Raw genomic sequence first — 12017 nt, forward strand, 5'->3', positions numbered from 1 at the left:
GGGTAATGTCAATTTATGATCCTTTAGGACTACTAGCACCAATCATCCTTCCTATAATATTGATTCTCCAAGAAGTGTGTAGGGTCAAGCTGAATGGGATGATCCCCTTTCTGATGCACTCCGAGCTGAATGGGAGAAGTGGAAGACATTCTTTATTAAAGTCGGAAGAATCTCCATTGATAGATGTTACAAACCAAAGGACTCTGGAGAAATCAAGAAAGTGTAGCTTTATCATTTCTCTGTTAGCAATGTTGGTTTATACAGACAGTGCACCTATATGAGACTAACAAATCGAGAAGACAAGGAACACTGCGCGCTAGTGATGGGAAAATCCAGCGTAGCTCTTCTCAAGATGGTTACAGTGCCCTGACTAGAGTTGACAGCAGTTCTAGTTTCAGCGAAAGTTAGCTCCTTTCTGCAGAATGAAATTAATCTTGAGAATGTTAGGCACTTCCTCTGGACAGATAGCAGAGTGGTTTTAGGCTACATCAAGAACGAGACGAGAAGGTTTCTTGTATTTGTGAGGAGGACTCAATTCAATTTAATTCAATTCAGTTTAATTAAAATTCATTTCTAAATCCTAAAACCTTTGAAAATACAAAAATACTTATAATGTTCAACAACAAACATTAAAAGTACGACAAAAAACAGAGGCCAGCAAAGCTTTTAGTGGGTGAAGCTCCCTTAGACTGCATGTCAGTTTACATGAGAAATATAATACATGAACAAAAGTAATGATAACAAAATAGCACTGCAAATGCACACACGCACCAAACACACAGTAAGAAATCACACACACAATAACTCTGGAAAGGGGGAAGAGCAAAGGTCGTTCATAATTTATGAAGCAGTAAATAGGAAGAATAATGGAAACCCTTATAATAATCTGTACAAGCAATCACATAATCACAGGAGACGATCCAGGATTCTGAAGGGGGGGGGGGGGAATCTCATGAGCAAATTGCTCACTCAAAGGTTGGTTGGATGGTTTTATTTTCCATATAACTGTAACTCTGTGGTACTGTACTTGCCCCCACCCCCTACCCGAAAACAAACAAACACACAAAGCAAAACAAAGTAAAAAGAACAACACATCGACATGCCTCAGAAATTTAATGGTAACCCAGGTTAACGATTTCACCATTTAAATACTCTTATAGTTTGTGATATATGACAAAATATTACCATTTGTTTGATTGTTTGGTTTCAACTGAGTGCTACAAAGGTATTGTGTTCAAGGACACGAGTCCAAAGGATTATGGCCTAATCCTATCTTTTCAACTTATTTCTTGGTGGACTAATAATAATAATTTCAAGTAGTCAACCTTGAACTTGTGAATCTGTAGAAATACAATTGAATACGTCATAGGCCGGTAAGTCATGAAGAAGGAAATATTGATGAAAGATAGTGAAAACCCTTGAGTCTCTGAATGGTTGGCACTATGTACACCCCTCCCACAAATATACAAAACGAAGCAAGAAGAATAATATGTAAATAGGCCTCAAGATTTTAGTGGCAATTGTAGTATAGAAATTTTTTCAAATGTTATTCTCATGGAACAGTATATTGTATTTATTCCAATTTATTCCTACTCCTATCCCACAACCTCTGGCTATGAAAAGAAACATTTACCATCTCTTTTTATCTGCCTCTTTTTTAAATACATTTTTCCTGAGATGAAGCAGCTCGATCGGCAATCTCTTTGTAGAAATCATCATGAAGGTTACATGTTTTAATCACCAGGTATGTAAGATGTGACAGGAGACTGACAAACTTCCCCAGACAACAAGATTCTGATTGTTGATCATGTAATTTCAAGGACCTAATATGTAACTTGTGAATCTGTGGAAATACAAATAATCAATTTAATTCAATTCAATTCAAATTTATTTCTAAATCATAAGAATTATTAACAAATAAAAAATATATATCATGATCAAGAAAAAGGTTAATGGGTGCAGCTCCCTTAAACTGCATGGAAGCTTACATGAAAAAATATAATAAATGATCAAAGGAATTATATCAAAATACCATCGCAAATGCACATGCACCAAACACACAATCACTTGGGAAAGGGGGAGGAGCAAAGGCGGTTTATAATTTATGAAGCAATAAATGGGGAGAATTTTGGAAACCCGTATAATATTCTCTATAAGCAATCACATAATCACAGGAGATGTGCAAAATGCTCACTCAACGGTTGGTTGGGTGGTTTTATTTTCCATATAAAATTTATATTGCCACATAATGAAAAGATATATTAAAATCATTGCTCTATTCTGGAGACAAAGTAACTCCTCCAGACAGCAGGATCGATACTGACATTCATCGTGTACATATAAAGAGAAAAAGTCTTTTGTTTTTCCCCCAATTTTTTTTAGAGTAATAATAATAATTTCAAGTATTCATCCTTCACCTTTTTCCCCAATGATCCATGTGATACACTTCCTGTACTGTACATTTTGTCCTCTTTTCATATATTTGTATTTGTAAGCGCTATAGTACTTATTGGGGCTCTTAAATATTCGATATTATTATTATTATTATTATGGAAATACAATAAAAATACAGGTTATGTCGGCAAGTCATTAATCAGAGTATTTGGAAAAAAGATAGTGGAAACCCTTCAATCCGAAACTGTGTGGTATTTCGTACACATCGGCATGCCCTAATAGTCCTAAAAGTATGTGATTTATTGCAATGTATTACCATTTGTTTGATTGTTTTGTTTTACCCGAGTGCTACAAAAGTTTTGTGTTCAAGAACACGAGTCCAGAGAATTATGGCGCTATATATAAATGCAGAGATGCAAACCTCTTGACACACAAAAAAAGACCGAGTATCCTAAACAAATCAGATTTTGGAGAGAAAACTCAGATTTTCACGTTAAAACTAGTGTGATTTAATTTTTAATCTGTTTCTATTTTGATTATTTGAATTTAAACGACTTAAATTACTATTCCGTGAATTATAAACGACTGATGTGGAAGACTAGTCAACACACCCTTTTGGCCAAACCGGGGGGGGGGGGGGGCTTTGGACGAATGGTCACGTTCAAATCAATGCGCCGCAACGCGACACTACCCACCCTTTCGGCATAATCCCTAATGCAGTACCTGTATATGCGGCGTGGGCCAGCTAAACATAATCCATCATTCAATGTTTTAATTGAGCCGTGCAATTTTCTTTTATTTCTTTTCTGAATATGGGATGTGAATGTGAGTATACGGTACATGTTACAGAAGTGTACAAGGATTGAACAGATGGAAGGGATATAAAACAAATATAAAATGACTCATTCTCGGAACAAACTATTCGCACTCAGGAACATCATTAGTACTATTCTCCCTCGGGCCGATGGCCCTCGGGAAAATAGCACTAGCTGATGTTCCTTCGATGCGAATAGTTACAGCTAGATCCTCGAGTGTCATTGAATATTTGTATACTGTCACATTCAGCATTCACAAACTAACAGAAGATGATCTATGGTTCTGGTTTGAGGGGGGATGGAGAGAGTCAGTAAAAAGAAATCTAAAGAAAAAATACCTGATAATTTGTTGGTTGGTTTGTATTAATTTCTGTCTAAAATTATTGTGGACAATTTTAATGATTATTTTTGTAATGTCGGGCTGAAACTTCAGGACTCTATTCCTACATGTCAGAAAAGCTTTATTGAGTTTATGCAAGAACCCAATATAGATAGCCTATTTTTAATGCCCACAAATGAAATAGAATTGTTTAAACTTGTGAGCTCGCTTAAAAGTGACAAGAGTCCTGGCTTTGATGGCATAAAAAATGAATTAATTAAGGATAATATACATGGAATTGTAATACCACTTGTTCATATTTATAATTTGTCTTTCTTATCGGGTATTGTACCAGGACAAATGAAAATTGTTAAGGTAGTGCCAATATTTAAAACGGGTGATCCTCAAACATTAAGTAATTATAGACCCATTTCATTATTGACATCCTTTTCAAAGCTTTTAGAAAAGCTTATATATGATAGAACAGTGATATTTAAAAAAAGACTAAAATATTTTCAAAATTCCAGTTTGGCTTTCGTGAAAAGCACACCACTATACATGCAATTTTACACTTTTTTGATAAAATAGCTCAAGCACTAGACGATCACCTTCATACAATTGGTATATTTGTGGATTACTCTAAGGCGTTTGATACGGTTGATCATGAAATTTTAAAAAGTAAATTGTCATATTATGGAGTGAGGCCAATGGCTCTTAGCTGGTTCAGGAGCTATTTAACAGGCAGAAAACAATATCTATCATTAAATGGAACTAACTCAAGTCATCAAACTATATCTTGTGGGATCCCTCAGGGGTCCCTTCTTGGCCCCCTTCTTTTTATATTATATATCAATGATTTTTATCTTTCATCTGATGTACTATCTTTCATATTTTTTGCAGATGATTCAAGTGTACTCTTTTCTCATAAAAACTCGGAAGTTTTATTAGATACAGTTAATATTGAATTAAAGAAAGTTATTTTGTGGATTCATGCAAATAAGTTGTCCTTGAATCTTCAAAAGACAAACTATATGTTTTTTACTAACTCCCTAATGGATGTACCTGGAAATGTATTTTTTGATGATGTTAATGTTGTGAGAGTAACTTCCACCAAGTTCCGTGGGCTACATATTGATGAGAAGCTGTCTTGGGCATTTCATTGTACTAATATTTGTAAAGTCGTGTCTCGAAATACTGGTGTAATTTATAAATTAAGTTCTTTTGTCCCACAAGAAATGTTGCTTATTTTGTATTCTACCTTAATTTTGCCTTATCTCAATTATGGAGTGCTGGCATGGGGGAAGTCATTGAAAACAAAATCAGATAAGATTTGTGTTGCCCAAAAGAGGGTGGTTAGAGTGTTTTTTAATGCGAGCTATCGTGCTCATACTAATGTTTTGTTCTACAGTAATAAGCTATTGAAGGTTGAAGACATTTACTTTATACAGTTAGGCGCAATTATGTATGGTTTTGAAAATGGTACTCTCCCAAATGCGTTAGTACAAATATTTCGAAAGAACAATCAAATTCATAGCTATAATACAAGGCAGGCAACTGCACTTCATATTCCACGTGTAAGAACTGATTTTGGTCTGAAGACGCTGGCTTGTACTGGTCCCAAGTTTTGGAACTCACTTCCTATCAATGTAACTAGATCTGTCAGTGTCTTTGTTTTTAAACGCAAATTGAAATTACATTTATTTGAGTAACTATGTCGACAATTAACGTAAAAATTATATCACCAGAAACGATATTAGGTAATAATTTATCAATTGTTATTGATAACGTGCATTATCTTTTTGTTTTTGTTATGTTTGATTATTCAATATAAATGTCAGCATTTCACATTCTCTCTCCCCCCCCCCCTCCCACCTCCTCTCTTCTATTTTTATTTTTCTTTACACCAAATACCATTTTCCCCTATATAAATAACTTTCTTCTTTCTCTGTTTTTCTCTGTTTTGTTGTTTTTCTCGTTCCAGTTTGCTCTTTTCCTCTCGATCCTTTTGAATATATATTTTCAACCTCTCCTTTTCACATTTCAAGCTATCCCTTTTGTAAATATTTCCCCCATATTTAATCATGTGTAATTTTGATAACTTTGACAAAAAATTAAAAGTGAAACATTGATGGATTATGTTATATGGGGACCTTGCTCTTACAAGCCCAGCTTTTTCTAAGGTCTCCACTTTCTTTCATTTGGATTATATATCGACTTAAAATTGCACTTAATTGTTTTTTCTTATGCTTCAAGTCGTAGCGGAGGCATACCAATGTAATTGATGATGGTGATCACTGTACTTGTAGATATGGAACCATTCATATTATGTATGTACACAGTAAACAAAAACATGCCCGTTAAATTATCATATAATTTCCTGGATACATTTTATGTCGTGATAATTACAATCAGGTCCTTACACTATTAGTCAGAATATGTGATTTTTCTTTCCCTTTTTACAATTTTATTTGCGAGAAAAAAATTAGAGAGGTCAGCATGAAAGAACACTAATGAATGTTTAGAAAACAATGAACACAAAGGTATGTCTAGGATTATCCAAATAAACCTGGTTCGACTTGAAGACTCTCCTCTCGAGTGGGGATTAATTATAGATGTATCACCTATACATCCAGAAATTCAGATTTAGACAAAGGACATCTTATTATAAAGAGAGCACTGAGAGAGATACATGGATTGAGAAAATAGAAGGAAATGGAAGAAAGTAAGCAAGAAAAGCAAGAGGTGAAAACTGAGAAATAGAAAGAGAGAGAGAGAGGGTGAGGATAGGGAGAACATGTGAGAAAGCTGATTTGCTCCTTCACTAACCTTTGAATCCACCTCTCTGCCATGAAGGTCTGGAAAACAATCTTCACTAGCAATATTTATGCTTGCACGATTCAACCTTTTCAGTTCCAACTCATGGACACATGTTCTATGGCAAAGTGCATCTATCACATCTCTCAATGATCCAGTATTAGAGTCAAAAGATAACGTCCTTTGTGTCTGTTGAAAAGAAGAGATTCTGGTGTATTATTTTTTTTAATCCTGAAGGGCATACCATGACATCACCCGCATAGTGAGGACAAAGAACCTATAGGTCTTGGCAATATTTTGTAAATATTACCAAATATAATCGAGCATGTTGTATATGGCAACTGAGGTAGGGAACAGTTTGATGGGATTTATATAAGGAACAAATCATATAGTGTATATTAGAACTACCAATTAATTCAGCTCATGACAATAACAGTTTTGTCAATATGCTTGGACATGTTTCAGGTCAGCCAAATTTCTGCAGGTGTCTTGACGATCGATATGCTGTTAAATTTGTATTTGAATCGGACATGAATGATACTTGGTATTTGATACATGTATCCTTCCTGGTTTCCTCTTCCATTTGCGCTGTACAAGAAATAACACATTTCGAATTGTCTTCGTTGCTGATGAAAGAATTTCTTTTCATACAAGCGTTGTGTAGAAACAAATGTGTCATTATTCTATGTTGGGAACATGTCTGATATTTCTTTAGAAAAAAATTGTTTAGAGTACAGAGCCGATTGGGAGAGGACCTCGCAAAAACCTTCATAGCATTGTCAATTTGTGTTTGAATATACAACTCAAAATAACCAATAATTATATTATTCTCTATCAGATTTTGCACAAACATTCACTGACTTGTTTCTTTCAATTTCCTGCTTTTATTAAAACCAACCGAATATCAAAGTGAACTTCCCATTAAGTATCTTATTTTTCACTTTTAATACTTCTTTAGGACCAACGTAGTTGATATGACAAAAAGACATTTACCTCTTTATGTTGAAGTTTTATTTTCATCCTCTTCTCAGTAGTTATTTGTTCAGCCAGGGAGTTCAATTCGTTATCCGTAAAGCAGCTGATAATACTATATAAAATATATTTCCATGGAAAATTTATATTTTATCAATTTGAACCACTGAATGTTTAAAGGAGTCGAAGAATTGATGCTCTGTGATAACACATATTATACTTTCTTCTGTTTAGGCTATATATCAGCTAATGAGGTTTTTAAAAATAATTTTTGTGTAGATTTCAAACAGTTTAGAAAATGTTTGACAAGTCTATAAATAGTATTGAGGGTGAAATATAAATCCCATGTATTACTAATGTTCTAAATTGCTGTTGTGCAATAATCAACATTTCAATGGCAATGGTTCAATCATCAAGATCATTAAGTAGTTTATGTATTTGTGTTAAGTTCCCTTTTACTTTACAATAACTAACCCGTGGAATAATTATGGGGCATACATATTTAATTGAAATGCTGCTAGGAGCCGAGAACTCTTACCCTTTTTACCCTCGGCATAATTCTGATTGCTGTCAGAACTTGAAAACATTTAATATATGTTCTTTTTTTTATATACATAATTATATACTTTTTACTCATTTGATTATTTATTGATTCATTTATTCATTATCAGTAGTAGTATTAATATTATTATTATTATTATTATTATATTTTTGTATACATTGGAAATGATCACAATTTCTGCAAACATGGCCCTGAACGTACCTTATTGATTTCAAATGGAGGTGGTTCTTTAGAGTACGTAGTATTGCTTCACTGCGTATGTTGCCCATTACTAGCCCTCGGAAGGTCAGACAGGTGAGTTGTGGGAATGAACTGGAGAAAAGTTGCCCCAGTGAAGTAGGTTCTCCAATGAGAGGAACTAATCTTCCCTCCGAGTCATTCTGACCAGATCCAGGAACTAGCTCTCCCCCTTCCTCACCATGCTCAATATACAGCACTGTTATGCTGGAATGAGCCAACCGTTCAACATCCCCCGGTGTAACATTATGAAGAGTGCTAAAGGTCAATTGATTCAAGCTCGGGAATAGGTCCCCAATGGTCACATTGATGTCACTATTATTAAACGTCTGTAGACCATTTAGGAATTGATGATCTACAACCAGCTCTTGTATTGAGGAATTATCTCCCTGTATGCGAAATGACAAAAAAGTAGATATTTCTAATGAGTCTTTTCAAATCATATCAAACTCTAGTTATGATGTGTACATTCTCTACATTAAAAAAAAATTGTCAGTATGAAAATCAAATGGCAGTTTAGTCATATGTTACAATGCCATACACAAAGAAATTCCCATTCTAATGGAGAAAAAAAAATATTCAAATTAAAGTTTTTCTTGATGAACCAGATATGTTTTTTCCTATAAGGATGTGAGTTGCGTTTTCCAAGCATTGCTTGAACAAAACATACTCCAAAATGCTTTTCCTCAATTCCCCCTACTAGTTACCCTGTTTTATGGTCATAAACTTTTCATTAACTTCTTTATTTAAAAAACATTTTGTTCAAAGGAATTTCATTCTGATATTAGAGGGAATGTAGCTTAGCTAATACTGGTTAACGCCATCTACGTCTTCTTTTGGAAAACTGCACGTAAACGAATGGACTTGATTAACGGTAGTCAGCGACTAAATCTCTAAATGGTCAACGTGCGCTAGCGTTCGAGAAACAGACCGAAGTTCTCCTCAAGCTTCGGTTTCACGTATGTCGCACGCACGTGATTGCTGCGGTCGCGTTGTCCGTAGTCGTATCATACCCGATTGCCCTCCCCACCCCCATCCTTCCCCCCCCCCCCGAGTCAGGCCACGGGAAAGACACATAGTCTTGTCCTGCTACACTCCCTTTAAAGTGTTTTTTTTTTAAATAGAATCAGAAAAATGAAATCAACAGGTCAGTGAAAGTTTGGGAAAATTCTGAATAAAAACAAAAAACAAAATAAGAAATGTTAATTTTCCCTCTGGAATTTTTTCGATTGTACATGTACCCTCAATTTAATCATTAAAATTATAGTTCTATTAAACCCTTGTATGGAAACAAATATATTCAGTCATCAATAACAAAGAAAATAAAAGTCCATGAAATTGTATGTATAGTGCAAATTACGAGTTCTGTTTAGTTGTTGTTCTTGTTGTAGTCGATATTATATTAGTGTGTTTTGCTTTACACCGATTTTTTAGGAGATATACCGCGGGCCCTCTCAAGATCCCCTCAGAAGTGGAACACGTGTCTTTCACACCTAAGTACAAATCCCTGAACATTCATTCTTTTTCTTTCTCAATAAAAGGTATCGCAATTGTTTTGCTTCCAGATTGGCTATGCCTGGCCGGGACGGCCAGGCATAGCCAATCTGGAAGCAAAACAATCTGGAAGCAAAACAATTGGCTTGGGACAGGCCAAGGCCAAGGCCAAGGCAGGCATTAGTCTAGTTCTGGACCCTATATTGATTTTTGTTATTCGCCGAATAACAAAAATCAATATAGGGTCCAGAACTAGACTAGGCAGGCATATGTATGCCCCCCTCCCCAATAATTGAGATAGGGGCCCCGTCACGAGAAAATGACATATAATTATAAATACAAAGATGTATAATAAGCTTTCTTGAGCTGTAAAATGCACACTTTTAGTATTTCAAAATCAACCGCATTCTCACTCGGTGCTACATTCCCTTGAATATAAGCATTTTTTTGGATAGGGCCATGGCTTGTCTTGTTTGTGAATGCATCAATTCCATTGTTCCCGTTACATTGGCCTATAGTTTGCTCCAGTTGATGACATTGCAGTAAGGTTAAGTAAAAGAAAGAACAAACAAGGTAAACGCTCTCGGTGGTCTCGCCTGCATTACGCAATTCGGTCTGATGACAAGTTGAGATAGGGACATTTTTTATAGGCAGGGTTCGCCTATTAGCAGGCCCCACAAAATGAAATCCTCTGACTCTAATCAGCATTTTGAAGTAAATATGGACTAAGAATCATCCAACAAATTATTTACTATTATTTGTATCAATATTGATAACTTTCATGAAATATGAACAAATAACAAAAAATGATTTATTAACTCTCATATTAAGTTGTGAAAACATAATCCAAGTCTCGTGACCTAAACTGATCTTTGACCTTGACGTTGTGACCTATAATTTGTGTCATATGATTTTCTGATACTTGATAACCCTTGGGTACAAGTTTCATGGAATTTGAACAAACCATTTTGAAATTATGCTAAAAATTCAAATCTTGATGTTGATGCCACAACTTAATCTAAGTTTGCGGACCTGAAATGACATTTGACCTTGACTTTGTCACCTAAAAGACTAATCACATGATTGGCGATACTTGATAACCCCTCATGTTCAAGTTTCTTGGAATAGGAACGTATACTTTAACAAGGGAAACGCTCTTGGCGGTCTCGCCTGTATTACGCAATTCGATATGATGAAAAATTGAGGTCGGGACATTATTTATAGGCAAGGTGGCCCATTAGCAGGCCCCGAAAATGAAATCCTCTGAATCTAATCAGCATAACTAAAAATCATCAGAATAATTATTTACTATTGTTTGTACCGAGATTGATAACTTTCATGAAATATGAACAAATAAAAAAAAATTGATTTATTAATTCTCATATTTAAGTTGTGAAAAATAAATTCCAAGTCTACTGACTTAAAATGACCTTTGACCTTGAAAGTAAAACATAGTTTGGGGAAATTTTGAAAATTGGGTGGATAGCGATTCTTTACGATTTGATATATTTGGATGCCCCTGTAGATGAATAAGCACCAGAAATTTAAGCCCGTAAAATACTTCTACTTTCGAGAAAAAATGATTATAAAAATTTACCGGTGCTCTCGGTTAATTTTGATAAATTTCAAATAGCGCCTACGGCCGTACAATGGTAGCTGCGACCATGAAAATCTCAGAATGTGTAGCTGTGATATATAATTTTCAAACGGGAATAACTAATCGGTCGATTTTAGTCAAGACAAATTGGTTGGTTGGTTGGTTGGTTCTTCGTTTAGATGGCGCTCTTCAATCTCAAAGATTATTTGCGCCAGTCAATTTCGTGTATAGCTTTGGCGTGGGCTTCGGAAATCAAGCCCACGAGCGACTTTCCTTGGTGAAATGAAATTAATAGTGATACGGTTTAAAAAAAAAAAAAAAATGTTTTATAGCTTACTTGACCTTGAGAGGGAGCTAAACAACATAAACAGTTTATCATTTACAATTTCATACCTTTAGACTCGATTTCAACCGCGACAACGATCACTGAATATTGTAGGATCGCATATGCTTCTAATATATTAATTTGAACCAAATGTATGACCCCATACCAAAACTTTGTATTACCTTTAACTTTGTATCCTAGAATTTGTGTCATATGTTTTGTGATAACTTGATAATCCTTGGGTACAAGTTTCATGGAATAGGAATGTATACCTTCAAAATTACGATAACAAATCAAAATCTTAACCTGGTACCACGACATAGTCTAAGTTTGATGACCGGAAATGACCTTTGACCCTGACTTAGTGACCTGAAATTGTACTCACAGGATTGGGAATACTTCATAACCCTTTAGTCCAAGTTTAATTGCGTATTTAAAGAACTTATACTTACAAATTATACCACCACAAAATCAAGAACTGAACCTTG

The sequence above is a fragment of the Strongylocentrotus purpuratus genome, unplaced genomic scaffold, assembly GCF_000002235.5.
Source record: "Strongylocentrotus purpuratus isolate Spur 01 unplaced genomic scaffold, Spur_5.0 spur5_scaffold_18, whole genome shotgun sequence".
Lineage (NCBI taxonomy): Eukaryota > Metazoa > Echinodermata > Echinoidea > Camarodonta > Strongylocentrotidae > Strongylocentrotus > Strongylocentrotus purpuratus.